The sequence below is a fragment of the Caloenas nicobarica genome, chromosome 2 (genome assembly GCF_036013445.1).
Source record: "Caloenas nicobarica isolate bCalNic1 chromosome 2, bCalNic1.hap1, whole genome shotgun sequence".
NCBI classification, from domain to species: domain Eukaryota; kingdom Metazoa; phylum Chordata; class Aves; order Columbiformes; family Columbidae; genus Caloenas; species Caloenas nicobarica.
The window spans coordinates 22,381,025-22,399,602 of NC_088246.1; the positions used below are offsets into that span (position 1 = coordinate 22,381,025).

General features: G+C 45.0%; 1 protein-coding gene across 2 annotated transcripts in view; it reads left to right on the plus strand.

Moving 5' to 3' along the window:
- ST8SIA6 (ST8 alpha-N-acetyl-neuraminide alpha-2,8-sialyltransferase 6) overlaps positions 1-698 on the plus strand; it is a 66,650-nt gene extending 65,952 nt beyond the window's left edge. For both annotated transcript variants that reach the window (XM_065627712.1, XM_065627713.1), the window contains exon 9: positions 6-698. The gene's annotated coding sequence lies outside the window, so the exon portion shown is untranslated. The remainder of the gene's footprint in view (positions 1-5) is intronic.
- The last annotated feature ends 17,880 nt before the right edge of the window (positions 699-18,578 follow it).

Sequence of the window (18,578 nt, forward strand, 5' to 3'; positions counted from 1 at the left end):
TTTAGGTCGAGAACTACAAGTGAGAAGATAGGTGTGTTGAGAGGTTCTGCACGGGGCTGCTCCTAAGGGATGGCAAATACATGATTTTTTCTTTTCAGAGACTGTTCCATGTGTCAAAATGTAATGTCATAAAGTTTCCATGACAGCTTTCGCCCAGAGGTTCCATTGTCTCGTAAGATGTGTTTTGTTTGCCTTCATTTTGGTTCCATTCTTTTCAATGCAATTGTCCAAGCAGAGCTTACCCCCCTTGGAGCTGGTATAATTGTGCTTCCCCACATGCGCCAAGCTCTGTGTGAAGCTGCTAGTGTAGGCTCTGCTGCTGCTGTTTCCAAAAAGGTTCCCTCAAATTCTCTCAACACTGAACTTATGTGTGTTTTCAGATGTGAATTTGATATTGTCTGAGTAGAACGCGTGCAGCGTAACATAGAAGTGTCTCTGCGCAGGATTTAGGAGGAGGCACAGAAAGCCCCTCAACCGTGTGTGCGCTTTTATTACAGAAAAACAAGATGAAGTTGTATTGTTGAGTCATCTGTTATGGCTGATTTAATTTGTACTTTGTTTTCATGTTTTAAGTGCCTAATGATTTTTTGTCAAGGAGGCAATGGTTTCACTGTTATAATGCATACTTAGAATTCTGCACTTGTTACCTGTTCTGTAATAGAATATTTTTGCAGTTTCTGTTTGGAAATAAAGACATATTAGGCATAATTGTGATTTTTTTTTCCTTTTTGTGTTCTTGAGACTTAACAATCAAAAATACATTTTCTGAGGCACAACGGTGTAAAAAATACATTAGTATGATTCCTCTGCAGCTGTGCTAGCAACTCTCTGTAGAAATATGGGCAATTGCCTAAAATTGTACAAGGGAAAAGGCAAGCTGTGCTTAAAAACAGGTACGGGGGTTTGAGGCATTGGGGCATGTATAAATATGTATTCCTTAAATAATACCTTCATGTAATTTCAGTCTTTTCCATCACTGTATGGCAATGCAGTTAACCATCTTTTGTTACTTCTAATGACTTGAAATATTTTTGTAATTATTTATTGAAGAAAAATCAAACAAGGAAAGGAACCAAACTAGAAACAAAAATTGTTACATTTTCTTTGCTAAAAATATCTATTAAACTTGAAAATTATCTCTAAAAATCACTGAACACTTTGAAAATAGTGATTACCTGGAAATACTAAAACTACTGATGCAAAAATTTTTCATACAAAATCCTGACCATGAGTATATGTCTCATAGATGTGCATCTAGGAGCCCTCTAGATACGTTTCAGTGGCTTTTTGATGTTTTTTTCCTTAGTAAGGGTTTTTTCCTTAGGAAGGTTTCGGTTGCAAGACACGTACAGAGATGCTTGTAGTAAACAAATTTCAAACAGATGAAGTTCAGGGAAAGCATTTTCACTCAAAGCATTTACTTTTTACTTTTGGACAGAAGAAGGCCATGTAGCTTCTGCCTTGCTTATTGACCCTTCTCCAAATAGAAGCTGTCTGGTCAAATCAGGTCAGATAAGAACATGCAGCTGTTTTGTGCTGTGGACTATTGTCCTTCAGGGCCCTCTAGGGACTGACCTTCAACTGGCAAATGTTATTGTAACCAGAACAAAGGATTAGAATTGAAAGTTGTTATTTGGCCTCACAGACCACCAAGTGGCTTCTGCCCAAAGATGAAGATCTGGCTCTTTGCAGCCTCTCTCCTTCCCTTAGCATGTCAGTCTTTCATGTATGATCAAAACCAAAGGGTTTCTTTTGTTTGCCGTGCTAACACATGGAATTGTGTATATGAGTGATGCAGATGCAAATGCGTCTTCATAATCTGATTCCTAAAGCGGAAGTGTGATTTCTACGGTGGAAAGAAAGCACCTTAGAATGAGCTTAGCCATCTCAAATGTTTAGCTGCTTAGTCCTGGTACAGAATAAGTGAGTGCTGCCCCAGACAAAGCATTGCCTCTTCCTCATCCCTTGCTTAGAAGGGGAGCAGTTTGCAAAAAGCTGGCTGGGCAAGAGGAGAGCGGGAGGGCAGCAGTTCTGCACTGAGGTTGTGCCTGTCAAACAGGAGCAGTGCCTCTGGATCGCACCAGGTGCAAACCTCCGGCAGGCAGAGCATCTCCCACGAAGCTGACACACGTGGTCCCTGCTGCTAGAAGGGCTGAAGAAGGAATTTTCCCAGGAGCAACAAGATTGTCCAAGACCAGGTTAGGTTTTCCTCACGCCTCAAAATACTGTTAGGCAACAGTGTCATGTGAAGATGTTGCAAAGCAAGGGGACTGGGTTAGTCCAGGAGAAGAGAGTGGCCAAAGACTAGTCCACAAGTTGAAAGCCATGGCAGTGGGCTAGTGGAGCTGGGGTCATGGCCACATCACAGCCAGAAGCTAGAAAAATACACGTACAAGCTGAGGAAGACCACTGGCATTTTAAAAAAGAGGAGGGATCACCTCTTCCTCAAGGATCCCAGTGTGCCCATGTCCTGGCATCTGAAATGTGCCTAGATTTTGAGGTAACATGTAAGTTTTAACTTACCTCTTCCATCCTCTATCAAGTGCCTGTGTTGTCCTCACGCTGCGGCCAGAACCAGTTAATAGTGAATAGGAGCGTTAAGACTTCATGGCCTGTGCAGACTGATAGATGGAACCATCTGGTTAATGGAGATAGCATAATGAAAGCGTTAGCTCTTAAGTATATAAATGCAGAAGAAACTCTTTTATCATGTAAGTGGAAAAAAGAGAGAGCTCAGTGAGGGCTGAATTCAAGCTGCTGTCTGTTTTCTGCAGCACAGGGAAGCAAAGCTGAATTAGTCCAGGGGCTCATGTCCCGCCACTGTCCTTGGAGGAAGAAATACTGCTTGTGCTGGGAAAAAGATAGAAGTATTAGAAACAGAATAACTTTCATCTTCTAAATTTATTAGGCATTTTGAGAGACTTTTAGGGCAAAAATAATCTGACCGAATTCTAAGCGCTGTGCTGCTTGTTTAACTCCGAACCTGCAGGGACATTAGTTCTTTATGTTTAGCTTTTAATCTCCTTTATAAGGAAGAAAACTGCTCTTGTATTATGTGTGGACTTTTAACAGAGTAAAACCACTCAGTAACGGTCCCTCAGTTTGAACTGTCCCTCTGAAGCTGATACTTTGCTGTGAACAACATGTTGTGCAAGACCTGTTGTGAGCCCGGGCAGGACCCCGACGGTGGCTGCAGCCCCAGGCGCTCCTGCTCTCCAGCAGAACATGGGCACAGGTCCTGCCCGCCACCGGCCCCCCCAGGCCCCTCAGCACCTGCGTGCCATGGACCTGCCAGAAGGGTGGGAATGATGGGTCTGCGTCGCCTGTGGGAGAGGAAGGAGTTGAGCTGGGTGGCATGCTGCCCCAGCAAATGTCCCAAACCTGGATTGTGAGAGGACCACAAGGACTCTTACCCTCGCTGGATTTTAGATGCATGATTCTACTTTTCCAAAATACAGAGTTGTTACAGTCTCGGGAAGGGTTTCAGAGCTGGTTCCAGATAAGACAATGTTCTCTGAGGGATTGGAATAGAAGTGTAAGAGACAAAATGTAAGACACTCTGGATATGCTTGTACATGATACATCATGGAGAAATGTTGTGAAGGAAGGAAAAGGGGAGTGCGGTCATTAAGTGGCAGAGGCAGTGACCTGAATTGGGAGTTTATAGTACTCTGGCACTGAATACATGGTTCTGCATCAAATGCTAGCATAAAATAACTTCCTTTCAAAAAGCCAGATTTGTTGAGATACTGGATGGGCCAGAGTGAGGGGCAGATCTAGCAGCTGTGACACAGGCCTACTGGTGTCCGTGGGCATCTCACCTTGCTGTAAAGCTGAGCTTGGTGGCAGAGGAAATAGCCTGAGATTCATCTCAACAACCAAAGTCTCCAGTTCAAGGTAGAGTGACATGTATGCTGAGCTCCATGGTCCATAAGCACAGGTGACTACTTCATATAGAAATTTCTGTATCATGAACACCTACACTTATTAGATCAGTCCCATCATTCCTGTCCTACCCTTTTCCTGTCTGCACTGAATGTTTTTTAACGGTGCCTTATCACAGAGCTCTGAACTCCATTGGCCATATTCGCTCTGCTTTAATATGGGTAATAATTTCTAGGATGAAATACCTTTTTCTGAATATATTTAACATCTTTCACAGGAGTCTAAAATAGAAATTCTAAGAACATTAACTTAGAGCACTTTTCAAGTTCATCTTACTTCCAGTCCATTAAAGTGAAGTGACAACTGAGGTGTGACGTGAAGTAATTATACTGATTGTGTTGTATGTGCTCCGCAGGAGCTGAGTGATTTGCCGAGGATATTAATTTCAAAAGCCAGACAGCAAGAGATCAGCTGAGCTGGAAGATGACTGCAAAGTGACCTCAGACCAGGGGAAAAGAAAAAGAGGAGTGGAGAATGTGGCCCAGAGCAGGAGTTTGGTGCTATACAGTCTAGCAGTGAACTGAAGCAGATGCATTTTCACACCAAAGGTGGTCTTCACATGACAGAATGCAGGTGTAGAAACCAAAACTCATCATTGTAGGTTCCCTTTACATTCTACAGAAAGAAGTGGAGCATAATTCATCTGCTTTATTTTAATTATCTATGTTAGGATGTGATAAACCACGCCCTAGCCTCCCTGGTGTGTAAAGGGAGTGTAGGGTGACCAGCTTGACCATGGTGTCTGTAGTTCAGTGCTCCACCATAAGGGACCACAGTGTTGGTGAAGAACAAGTACAAGCCCAGACTGAGCTGCCATCTACCTTATTCATACCAAGTCATGGGCTTGTGTATGGCCTGGTCATTACACCCCTGCCATTAGACTTTGTGACCAGGGCAATAGTAGCTAAGCAGCAGACTGTATAACGCACTTAGAGACAGCATATAATGCGATCAGGTTGATAAGGATTCTCTGAAAGAATCGTTACCTTTGTGAATAACAAACATAGTGAACTTAAGTTCTTTGATCTCTAAAACAATTTTCATGGTCACAAGAAGTTAATCAGAATGTAAAAGTCATTTTTCTCTATGAAATGTTCACTATTGAAATCAGTATTGGATTTGTGTACTCAAACTGTTGTACAGCTCTGACTAGATACATTAAAAGTAGTTTAATCCTATTGTAACTTGGCTTTAGTTTAGTTCGGCAATCTAACAGTGCAAGTAAAACTGCTTTCAGTTAGGCATTGTCACTGCTTCGCTTGGTTAAATTCATTAGCAAGACACAAAGTAACTGTGAATCTGAGGGACTTTGGGAGCTATTGGGAAGATATTCCCGAAGGAACCAAAAACTGGAGATAAGTAATAGCCAGTTCTCTGTGTAATACAACATTAACGAAGAGAATGTCATGGAGCTGGACTGAGCAGCATGTTCCTTGAACCTGGTTACCCGTGCTCAGAGGTGAGCAGCAGCAAGAGCATGATCATGTACTAACAGAGACCTCCACACTCAGTCCATTACTCACGGCTTCGTGTGTCGTTTGCCAGAAAAAGTGCCAAACTACTTCAGTTTGACTGGAGTGATGATTTGGCCAAGGAACAATGTTTTGGCACATCCAAACCAAAACAAAAGTCAGGAGTCATCATGATCGTCACTGTCACTGACTCAAACTTCATGGCAAAACACAGGCAGGCCCTTTCTCCCATCCACCACAGTGCTGCTATGGCTCCACTGACAACAGAGAGCCAAGTGGAGCAGGAGGTTTAGGTTTTTGACGGTTACAGGAAAGGATCACCTTGCTCACTAGTTAAGGTTGTATCCTTGCCTGGCACCTTCAGCTGCATCACTGCTGCAGCACTGGCACCATCCACAGGTCTTCTGTGATAGTGAGAAGGGATGCTAACCAATTTGTGGCCATCAGGGATCTTTTCTCTCTTTCCTTTCCACACGCATGTTAATGAGGCAAGACTTCGCAGTTCAGAGGGAAGGATGCCTTTGTAGGGATCTTTCCTTTTTAATCTCCATGTAGTGAGAGTGGTGGGCAGTGCCTTGATTTCTCTATGGCCTCTATTACTCCCTCTTCAAAATGGGGACAGCAATGCTTGGTCCTCTCCCAGTAGTGTTATGGGGAAAATCCACTACATATTGAGACCCACTTATGTTCTATACTATGGAGACCATGTGTGAACAGCAGACAGACAGCTTTTCCTCTCTCCAAAAACTGCATTTATCTCTTGTTGCTGTTCCACACCTTGATCTATGCTTGTTTGGCCATGATATAAAGCACAACTGAACAGTTCAGATGTATAGTGCCATTACTATGAAACTTAAATTACAAAGAGAGAAAACAAAAGAGAGAATTTAACATTTTTGATCAGCCTTTCTCCTGTACTTTACTATTTAATTTAAACCAGAGCTGTTGCTTTCTTTCTGTAGTAATCACCGATCTCCAAGAACTGAAAATACACTTGCAAAACTGATAAATGAGAATCTATTTGCAAAGATACTTATTTATGTGCCTGGCACTTCAGGGTGTTCAAAGGGTAATCTCAAACTGTGAGCTCTGCACTGTGTAAATTTAGAAGCAATTTTTCTAAATGTCAAGTATTTATTACATGAAAAAAATTTGGAGTGTGGAGCAGGTCCCCAGTGACATACAGTGCATTTGGGGAAGGGCTTCTTGGTTGAACAGAAATAATATTTGAGAGATTAAAAGCAAATCCTCTATTTGAAATTGCTTTGTGTACGTGGAAAGGAGATTGAACAACGGTAGAAGGCCAGCCCAATATTTTCCTTTGTCTCGTATGTAAAATAGTGGTTTTCCAAACCTTTTATAACCAAGCACATACCAATCTGTCTTTTCTGCATCCTGCGCCATTTGTATCACCTCTGCTCATATTGCCGCTGCCTCCTTCTCACCCCCTGAACAGCTCCAGCAGGCAAATAAACCCTGCAGGATTTATTCATGTAGGCTTTTGCCCACATAAAACCTTACCTTAATGTCAGCATTCCTCAAAGTGCGAAGTAGTAAAGTGCAACTCTCCAGCTGGAGGCTGGTGATATGGAATAGAAGGGACTCTGCTCTATTGTGAGAAGCCCATGATGCCTGTTGTTTTTGCTTGGAAATACCAGCCAGTGTGGAAGCTGCAGCAATGCAAGAGCCATCGTGAGCAAGGGAAGGACACAAGAAGTCTCGCGTGATTCAAACCAGGAAGTTTTTTCAGGCTGGTGGGTGCACAGAAGCTGAAGGACTTCCCACATTCAGACCCTGCTGTTGGTTTTGGTTGTCCTTAGTCCATGGTGTTATACAAGATTAATCCCCAGCACTTGGTGGACTATTTCATCTCCTTTTGAGAGCATTCTCAGACTTACCACAGTCACACACTTTCTTGGTCACTTTCCTTATCATGCTGTCATTGGTGACATGCCTTCCTTTGCCATGCCTCCCATGCGTTCCTTTTGTTATGCTGCTTTGTGCAGGCTCTTCAGTTAGTGCCCACCTCACTCACCTCCCTTTGAAGACTGACTTCATGCCTGAACTGCTAATATTCTGTAAGAGCAAAAAGCTAATGTAGTTGGTTCTTTGTGTTCAGTCTAGGAATGAAAGTAAGATGTTTTCCATTAGTAGCTCTGCAAATGTTTCTCTTTTGCTCTTATATGTCTTTTTCTCTCCAGATAAAGCCTTATGTTCTCGTTTTACACTGCATTTAGTGCATATTCTGAAGCTGCCATATTACTCTTGACTGCCGTTCTGTCTGCAGATGTCTGTGATGTTTTTGGAGGAGCTAAGGAGAGCCCTGCAGTCCCTGGATGAAATGGTTCAGACTGGGTTACACATATCCTGCCTCGGTGCTCTACCGAGCACAACACTCCTCACTCCCGCCACTCGGGAGGCAGCAGCACCGGGAGCTGGGATGTGCCAGGCTAGGCTCCAAACTCGCCATCCCGCCGTGGTCCACCTCACTGGTCCCTACAAAGTGATGCAACCTCCTGCAGAGACCCGCCTGTGAGGGGACTACAAATGGGATCTTCATATGGTGTAGGCGAGGTCTATGACTACACAGTCAGTGATCAGAGAGATCCCTGTCCAGTCCTTCAGAGGCTTGTCAAGCAGGGAGGACATCTGAGGACTCTGGCTACATTACACTGGCTGAGTATGATGCAGTCATGTGTGGCATCGGGATACCCATCTGAATTCTAGCTGGCACTGCTCTCCTGGAGTTGAAAGTACCAACCAGTGAAGGTGTAGACGAGGGTCTCAATCTTTACTCACATGAAGCCAGAGTTCCCATGTGCCCTTGGTGAGGTGAGTGCCAGGCAGCCAAGGGACGGCAGGAGGGAGGCTCTGCTCTTCTGCTGCCTCCTCTGCTCATCTGAAGCCTCATGGGAGCTCTTGTCTCAGGAGTGGAGGACAGGGCAGGACCCTCTGCAGTATCCCCACAAATTTTAGTGTTGGGCCCTTCTGCAGGAAAAGGGTCTGCTTGCCTTTATACAGAACTTCAGGCTTCTGTGGGGAGAGAAGGGAAACTGAGGGGTTGAAGGAAAGGCCAAGGGCCCCAGAAATTGAGAAGCAAGAATGACAGCATGCAACTTCAATAATACGTGTATATTTGCTCATTCGAAAAATGAAAAAGGCAGGACAAAAAAAAAGGACATTAACACAACAAAGGTAACAAGGAATGGTGGCTCTAACAAATCACAAAAAAAAAAAAAAAAATTGAGGTCCTACAGGGAGATATTAATATAAAGCCCCTTCACATTATGCCCACACACCTCCCACCCATCCCCAGCAGCTGCTGCCCGCCATGGCCCCACCGCTGCTGGTGTAGCAGGGCATGGACTACAGACAGCTCTTCAGTGATCCTTCCCCAGTACTCAGCACTGGTGAGGCCACACCTGGAGTTCTGTGTCTATTTCTGGACTCCCCAGGACAAGAAAGACACGGACCTACTGGAGAAAGTCCCATGAAGGACACTAAGGTGATTAAGAGACTGGAGCATCTCACATATGAGAGATATGAGAGAGCTGGGACTGCTCAGCCTGGAGAATAGAAGGCTCAGGGGAGATCTTATCAATGTATATAAATACCTTTAGAGAGGGTGCAAAGAGGACAGAGCCAGGCTCACCTCAGTGCTGCCCAGTGACAGGACCAGAGGCCATGGGCACACACTGAAACACAGGAGGTTCCCTCCAAACATGAGGAAATGCTTTTTCACTGTGAGGGTGACAGAGCACTGGCACAGGAAGGTTGTGGAGTTTCTATCCTTGGGGATGTTCAAAAGCCATCTGGACATGGTCCTTGGCAACTTGCTCAAGGTGCCCCTGGTTGAGCAGAGGGCTAGAGCATATGACCTCCAGAGGTCCCTGCCAACCTCAGTCACTCTCTGATTCTGTGCTGGGGCTGGGCCAAGGCCAGGCCAAGATATCAACCCAAGATGGGGGTCAAGATCAGGCCCAGTGAGGGCAACAGGTGTCAGACACAGGCTGTAGTTCCCCAGGTCCTCCTTGCCTTTCTTGAAGGTAGGAGTGACATTTGCTTTCCTCCAGTTAGGTGCTTTTCAGGCACCTAACCCAGGCACCGTGATCGTTCGACAGTAATTGAGAGTGGCCCCACACCGACATCAGACAGCTCCCTCAGCACTCATGGGTGCATCCCACCAGAGCCCACGGCATTATACGTGTCCAATTTGCCTAAGTATTCTCTGACCTGATCCTGTTCTACTGAGGGTACAACTTTCTTGCACCAATCTTTCCCTTGGTCTCTGAGGATTCCTGAAGGTGGGTCTTGGTAGCAAAGACTCAGGTGAAGACGACTTTCAATACCTCAGTCTTATCCATGCCCTGTGTCACCAGGACCCCTGCCCCTTTCAGCAGCAGGCCCACATTTTTGCTAGTCTTCTTTTGCTTCTTATGTATTTATGGAAGCCTTTCTTGTTGCTCTTGACATCCCTTGCCAGACTCAACTCAGGGTGGCTTTGGCTTTCCTAACCATTTCTGTATGCTCAGAGAGTGTCTCTATATTTCTCACAGGTTACCTTACCTTGACATCACTTTCTGTATACTTCATTTTTATGTCTGAGTTTTGCCAAGAACTTCTTGTTAATCTACACAGATCTCCTGGTGTTTTTGCTTGACTTCCTGTTCTTTGGGATGGACTGTTCTTGAGCACAGAGGAGGTGATAATTGAATATCAACCAGCTTTCTTGGACCACTCTTCCCTTTAGGATCCTATCCCATGGGACTCTTTCAAGCAGAAGAGGCCAAAGTCTGCTGTCCTAAAGTCCAGGGTTGTGATCTTCCTTTTTGCCCTGCTCCTTTATCTCAGGATCCTGAACTCCACCATCTCCTGGTCACTGCAGCTGAGGTAGCCTTTGATTTTCACACCCAATGAGTCTTTCCTTCTTTGTAAGTGTGAGGTCCAGCAGAGCATCTCTCCTTGCTGGCTCCTTTATCACTTGGGTTGCAAAGTTGTCATCAATGCTCTCCAGGAACCTCCAAGGCTGCCTATTCCCGTCCGTGTTCTCCCTCCAGCAGATACCAGTGAGGTTAAAGTTTGCCATGAGGACCAGGGCCAGGGAATATGAGACTACTCCTATCTGTCTGTAGAAGGCTTCATCTACTTGTTCTTCCTGATCAGGCAGGTTAGAGCAGACATCCTCTACATCAGGCACCTCCTTCTCCATGGAGATGCCTGATGCCCTGGGCTGGGGCTGCCCCAGCTGTCCTTCCCCCCCTTGCCTGCCCTGGTCCCTGCCTGGGGGAGGTGGGACGTGGCCTGGATGGGGAGCACCTGCAGTGCCAGTTCATTTGATGACAGCGTAAGTCAAGGTTTGTGGACAGAGGCCCTATGTTTTACTGGCCTAGCTAATAAAGTTGGGAGAAAAAAACTGACAGGCTTTCATCTGAAAGCTCTTTTTCACATCCGAAGTTGATGCCATGAAGTTCAAAGCAATTGCTCCAAGTTCAATTAGGTACGTAGGAGCTGCCAATACCTAGAGGAAAAAGTGGCTACATACGGGTTAAAGGAGAGAAATGCTAAGAACATATCTTGCAGAGGGCAGAGAGAGACAAGCAATTTATAGCCTGTGTGGAAAGTGGAGAGGTTAGTGGCGAAGCAGTTGCATTCACTGAAATTCAAAATTGAGCCAGGAAGGAAAAATGACCTGGAAGTCTATTTCAATCAAGCTGCACTTGATTCAAAAGGGAGCTTTCTTCAAATGTGGGCACCATTTTTTTTTTTTTTAAGTAGAGGCTACAAGATTGAAAATGCTGGTAAGCCACAAAGAGAGATTTTGAAGTACCATATTAAACTGAGAACTGCCTACTATCTTGCTGAAAAGCCTCTTAGAAAGAAAACAAAAGCAAAACGACCAACCAAACCAAACAAACAAAAACCCAAAAACCAAAACAAAAACCCCAACAAACGCACAAAAAAACCCAGCCCAATTAAAAAAGACAGTGAACTACTAGAACTTGACAGAAATGATGTCCAAATGAGAAAACCAGGAAATTCTCCCAAATGAAAAGTAGATCTACAGTGAGATGGATCAAATACCAATCTGAGATTCAAATTGCTAATAAAAATCACTTTCAAATACATCCAAACCATGACGTCTGCCAGAAATTCAGTGCAGCTTCAAGTGAGATAGTCAAAAGGCAGAAGGATTGCTCAGCAAAGATAAAGCTCTAAGAAAAATCTTGCATGAATACAGCTCATTAAGAACAAGAACAACCTCAAACTGATGAGGTTTCGAAACAAATCAATACATGGACAGGTGAGAAAAAGGCAGGATGGTAATCATCAAATGAGTCTGGAATAACTCAGCATGAAATTGCTAATTTGCTAGTTGCAATGCATCTGGTGTCAGAGGAGTAGTCAATGGCCAGTATAACTTTAGACTCTAAAAAAGGCTCCAGGGTGATGCTGAAATCTATAGAGCAATTAATCTAATGCTTTTAGTTGGCAAATTAGGAGGAACTGTAAAAGCAGCTGTGCTGGGCAGGATTCCACATGCATTTTTTCCTGAGGAAGTCACACCTCATGAATCTGGTGCAAACATCTATAGGATTTTACAAGCTTTGTGGGTAAGGTGGTGCAAATGGAAGATTTTGTCAAAAGCTTTTGCAAAACTATCACTACAGATTCCTTAGGAATACGAAGGGCAGGTTCTCCCTATTTTAAGCTAGAAAGTAGGAAATGACAGAAATAATGGAGGGGCTTAACTGCAGAAAGAAGCTGCCACTGGGCTGCAACAAGTACTTGTACACTGGACTTTACTGTTCAAGATACTCCTTGGTGACCTAGCAAAGGATGGCTAGTAGGTTGACAAAAGTTTCCAGTTAGTGAAAAACTATTAAGGGCAGTCAGTATTAACACTGAGCTCAAAGTTGCAGAAGGATATCACAGTCCTGGATGACTGGGAGATCAACTTCAGATGAAAATTTAATGTAAATTACAGCAAAATAGGGAGAAAAAGTAACTCATAGCTATGAGTCCTTAGGAAATAGATCTTTTAGTCACTGTGGATAACTTTCTGAAAACATCAGCCCAGTACTGAGTAGTGATCAAAAAAGTAGATGCGATATTTTTACTTACTTTGAAGGTAGCTGAGCGGAAATGAAGAGTTCCCATTATGTCACTCTGTGTTGGTCCTGTGCATGTGGCTTGAAGACAACATGTTGTTTTGGTTTTTTTAAATAGATTGTAGCAGAACTAAAATGAGGCAAAGAGTGATGACGATTATTAGGGTTACAGGGTGGCTTCTGGACACTATAAATGTTAGAAACATGCATAGGTGCTTGAGATGAGCTACTAGAGAAGTCTGTCAAATGAGGGGTGACATGGAGGGGTTGAATGCAGAGTGATTATTTACTATATTTCATAACACAAGAACTACTAGAAAGTCAACAAAATGATCAGACAGTGAAGATAAAATAACCAAAAGAAATTGTTTTCCCTGGTTTTCTGTCAAAATATGAAACACAGGCTGCTAGAAGCAAAAAATATAAAAGGGTTCAAATCAGGCCAGACAAGTTCATCAATGATCTGTATAAAGCTACTGGCCCAAAAAGTGCTTGAATTTCTGTGTGCCTGAAAACGAAGGCTATTCCAGGGACTGGAGCCCCATTTCTTATGCCCTTTTCCCCAGCACTGTAGGAGACTGAGCGGATCTCTGGTCTGACCCAGTATGGCTGTTCATGTGTTGTTGTAAATCTTTGGCTTTTCCCTCCCATCTGGCAGGTCACCACTTTCTATGAATCCTTTTCATGACCAGTCGGTATAACTCGATATAATGAAGCTCAGCTTTCTTGGGGTAGTGATCCTTCCCCTCTCAGCCCTGCTGAGACCCCTCTGCAGTGCTGTGCTCAGTTCTGGGATCTCCAGTACAAGAGAGTGGTGGACGTACTGGAACCAGTCCAGCCAAGGGCCACAGAGACACAGCAGGGCTTGGAGCATTTGACATATGAGAAGGGGCTGAGCGAGCTGGAACTCTTCAGCTTGGAGTAGAGAAGGCTCGGTATACAAATATCTGATGGAGGGAATACAGAAAACGGAGCCAGGCCCTTCTCAGTGCTATCCAGTAACAGCACTAGGGGCAATGGGCGCAAACTGAAATACAAGAAAATCTTTAAATATAAGAAAAAACTCTTTCACTTTGATAGTGACTGAACATCACAACAGGATTTGGCCAGGTTAGAAGCATATCCTACCAACACAAGAATGCACCAGTTCAGACCCCTCCTAGTTTGCTAACCAATATTTTTAGCTTAAAGCATCAGGGAAAGTGTCTTGTTCTGTGTTTGGCAGGAGTGGTACAGGGATGTGCTTCTCCAGCCACCCAGCTGCAGGGCACTGAGGTCTGATGGGGAAAGCTGGGGCCAGCAAACCCACCGTGCATTCCAGCAAGCATCACCAAAGGACTGTGGGAGCAGAATGTGTGTTTGCAATTCCCATCCTCAATTTGCAAAATAAGCTTTAAGAATATGACTGTATTAGTTTAAAGTAGGTGGGAACCAAGGTATTTTTACAGTATTTAAGCACTAGCTAGGCTGGAAACCTGCTCTGCATGTGGAGCACTTCAGCCAGCAAAACCACCCTGTATTATTCACCTTGCCATGCATAGTAAAGCTGATTATGTAAAATGGCAGAGCTTTTCTACCATGTACATTTCTTGGACATCCATGAAGTCTGTAGAGTGTTCATGCAATGAGATCAGAGCTTAAAATCCTGCTCCAAATTTGACAGAGGATGGATTTTGATCCTAAGTCCTTCTCAGTCTTCATACGCAGCCTCCACCCAGCTGCCACGTACAGAGACACGCACCTGCCTGAACTTCTGCTGACTTCTTGTGCCGGGTCTGGCTGGGATGGAGGTAACTTTCTTCACAGCAGCCCCTGTGGTGCTGTGTTTTGGATTTGTGGCTAAAGCAGTGTTGGTGACACATGGATGTTTTGGCTGTTCCTGAACAGAGGCTGAACAGTGCCAAGGCTTTTTGGTTTGGTTTGGTTTGGGGTTTTTTCTGCTTTTTCCGCTCAGTGAGTAGGCTGGGGGTGGGAAAGATGTTGGGAGGGCGCATGGGACAGCTGATGAATTGGCCAAAGAGATGTTCCATAACATACAACATCATACTAAATCAGCTCAATCATCAGCAATAAAGACTGAGGTGGCCTTTGTTTGGAGACCAGCTGAGCATCTGTCTGCCTGTGGGGGTGGTGTGTGATTGCCTTTGTTTTTCTTGGGGTTTCTACCCCTCTTTTCTTCACCTATTAAACTGTCTTTATCTCCACCCACAAATTTTGTCACTTTTGTTTTTCCTGTTTTCTCTCCCCTGTCCCGCTGCGCATGATGAGGCTGAGCAAGCAGCTGTGTGGGTCCTTGGCTGCTGGCTGAGTTCAACCCGCTACTGTTCTCCATCCTGAACATGTTTTTATTTGCTGTCTGCCAAGTCTGATACAACTTCCTGGACTTTGGAATCACAGCCAATAGCAGAAAATAACCGCAGAGCGATTTTTGGAGAAAGCCGCCTCTCCCCTTTGTGGCCATACCATCCTGCAAGATACACAGCACAAAGCTTCATCTGGGGGGAGAAACGCTCCGCACAGGCTGTCTGCCCCTTGCAGTTCGTGTAACCCACCACAGGGAGACAGCTGATATACGTCTCTGAAAGAGAAACGGACCGAAAAAGTCAGGCTGAGGAGTTTGTATGGAAACTATCACATATCACTGTGCAGAGGTTTGGCTGCCGTGGACTTGCCCGTTTCTGGAGCAATGAGTTTGGTCGCTGCGGACTGAAGCCCATAAGCAGCTTTTACCTCTGGGTAGTTCATGGGCCTGGGAAATGACCTTGGACTGAGTTGTGAGGGGGCCTGTTAGCAAGAGCATTGCTGCCCTGATTGCACAAGAAGGGAACTGTGGAATGAAGGATGCAATATGCTGTAGAGAGAAGGCTCCTACAGTTAAGGTCGCTCTACACCATGTTGAAGATCTGGATTTTTTTCCAGCTTCTGCTATAGCTTTCCTGGCCAAGGCTGGGAATTTCAGTTGAATCGTGCTTTGCATTGGTGTCCCTGAATATCTGAGCTTCATTTTGTGGGAACTTGATCTGAGATCCACACTGGGAAAGTATCTGGGCCCGAAATCAGCTAAAAGCACACGGTGCTAACCGACCTCACAGCAGAGCCCTGAGCTTCGCTTCCCCTTCTGAGCTGCCTGCTGCGCTCCATGGCCGCACATGTAAAACGGGGCTGGTAACACCCCACTTCTTGCAGGGGTATTGTGAATAACCTTGAAGACGGGCAGATAGCACTCTAGAGGAAATAAAAAAATTGACAAAATTTAAAACAGACAAATAAAGCGAGGGAACTCACAGGAGGTCTGAAAATGCTCCAGCAGTGAGTGGCAGTTCCTGAAGTCCTGTCAGGTAGATTCACTGAATAAGACAAGGTCCACAAACTTGCAGCTGAAATCTGTAGTACTATGCATGAGCACAAAGGGACTAAATGAAGACTGAAGATGTAATTTGTTTTTGGCACTTTCTAATTCTGCATGCAGGACTGCACTCAAGCAAACGCCTGTTTGAGCAGTTTATTGTATGCAAATGACTTTAAAATTTTCCATAATATCCAGGCTCCCCTTCCCCTGTGGAAGGATTTGCAATTAAAATCACCGATATTAACCTGTCGTTAGAGCACCAGTGAGATTCTCTGTCCAGACACTCAGCTACTCGACCTCTCCAAGTGTGAGAATTTACCACCCCGGGCACGTCCCCTTCCACCCGCCGGCACAAGCAAGGCCTGGCTGGGAGCACGTCCCTCCCAGCATCAGCTCTGCCCCAGCAGGACGAGATCTCCACACAGCACGGACACTTGGTGACTGCCACCGAGAGGTGGCACTGGGCACCCTGCCTGGCCTGGTGAGATCTGGCCCAGACCCCATTCTGGAGGTTTCACGCAGGGCTAGGATGAGCAGTTTCCTCTAAACAGGCTTCTGAAGGTCTCGGTTCCTTGGGTGCTTTTGTGGCTTTGCATGAGCTGCCCAGACACCTGAGTTCTTTAAACCTCACATTTAAACCAAGCTTTCAGGACCCCAGAGCGGTCTTGTAGCTCTTTCCCTTAGCTTTTTCTTCCATGCATTTAAAAAAATACAGATGTTCCCACTGAGTACAGTGAAACCAGCAAGGTCATTTACAGACATAACAGCTGAAAAGAGCTGTCACAGGGAGGGGGAGTGAGGAGGCAAGAGCCTTTGGTTAGGCCAGGACTGTAAGCACTCTTTGTGAGGCAAAAGGTACGCCTATCGCTGAAATATTAGATACACAGAGAGATGAAGAAAGAAATGAAAAGAAAAAAAGATAAAGAGGAAAGGAGGGAAAAGAGAAGAGAGAAGAGAGAATAGAGAGGAGAGGAGAGGAGAGGAGAGGAGAGGAGAGGAGAGGAGAGGAGAGGAGAGGAGAGGAGAGGAGAGGAGAGGAGAGGAGAGGAGAGGAGAGACAAAAGAAATGAAAAAAGAAAAGGAAAGGATAGGAAAATAAAGGAAAGAAAGGAAGGGAAGGGAAGGGAAGGGAAGGGAAGGGAAGGGAAGGGAAGGGAAGGGAAGGGAAGGGAAGGAAAGGAAAGGAAAGGAAAGGAAAGGAAAGGAAAGGAAAGGAAAGGAAAGGAAAGGAAAGGAAAGGAAAGGAAAGGAAAGGAAAGGAAAGGAAAGGAAAGGAAAGGAAAGGAAAGGAAAGGAAAGGAAAGGAAAAAAAGATGAGGAAGTGAAGAAAGTGAAGGGAGGGGAAGGTCAATTTGCTGTATACTAAAGCAGATAGACTAGACAGTAGATGAAATGCATTAGTGTTCCCAGAGGCCTGGAATGTGAAGTCTCTCTTAAGAGTTTCCATATTTTTCAGGATTATTTAAAAAAAAGAAAAAAAATAAAGGGAAAGCAAGCTGGCTACGTAAAGCAAAATCAACTAAACACGAGGACTTTTAATTATCTAGAGGATTAATATTATTTACTGTGAGTACAGCTCACACATTTGGAGGTGGTCACCGGGTAAGAGATTTCACGATGTGACAGAAGTGACTTAGGCAAAATCAGTTCTGCTGGGATTACCTGGAACAGACCTGGTGTCAGAAGGTCTTCTTAGAAATCAACATTTATTTAAAAAAAAAAAAAAAAAAGCGTTGCCTGGATCAGTAACCTCTGTTACTCACCATATAAGGACCTGGTGACTGCCACGAGCACCAGTCACTCAGCAAGTGAGGGAATTCATGGTGCTGGTTGGAGGGCAGGACAAGTGCCTGGGTGCCGGTGGGGGCTGCCCGCTCACTGTGGCTGCTGCCTGCCGTTATTAGGATGTGAAATACAGTTCTGAGGTCAGCTGCTGGCTCAGCACTAAGCAGCATTCAGTATTAAATACAAGTGTAAGCCTAGTGCACCGAGATCAAACACTGAGAAGTTTCTACAGTCACCATCGCTCTCCTTCCCACCAGGAGGGTCTCATGCACTCACACAGCACCAGCTTTGGAGGTTTCCTGCAATCTTCCTGTCCCCTTGGCAACTAGGTTTTATTTTAATTTTTTTTTAATGTATTTTTCTATTCGTTCCCAGGATTGAAAGCTCTGCCACATGCTTCTCTGTGCTTTGAGTAACCCTGAACACAAAAGAGCCAGGAATAGCTCCTTTGCTGCACTGTCAGTGCTTGATACAGCTACTCCTTTCATCGGCTGGGTGCAGCAATCAGAGGTGACAGAAAGCAATGAGCGAGGTGGCTGGTGGCAGAGGAAGAGGTGACATCTGAAAGACTATCACAATTCAGGTAACCTCCAGCAGTCAACGTGCATTTCAGACCCTCTGTGCTGGGGGTCTCTGCCCAGACCCATCCATCGTCCTCACCATCCCCCAGTGGAACTGGCTCTCCCTGTCCACACGCTGCCAGGTGCCACTGTCCAGGGCTCAGACACTGCTTCAGCTGCAAGAAATGACATTAAGCATCGGCCCAGCATTTTCAGTGCCCAGACCCAGAAAAAATAGTTCAGTATTCTGCCAGAGGCAGGATATCAGGACCTTATCCCCACTCTTATCCTGAAAGGTTGAAGACACCTGCGCCTATTAAGTGTTCAAAATTAGCTATTGCACACACCCAGAGCTGTC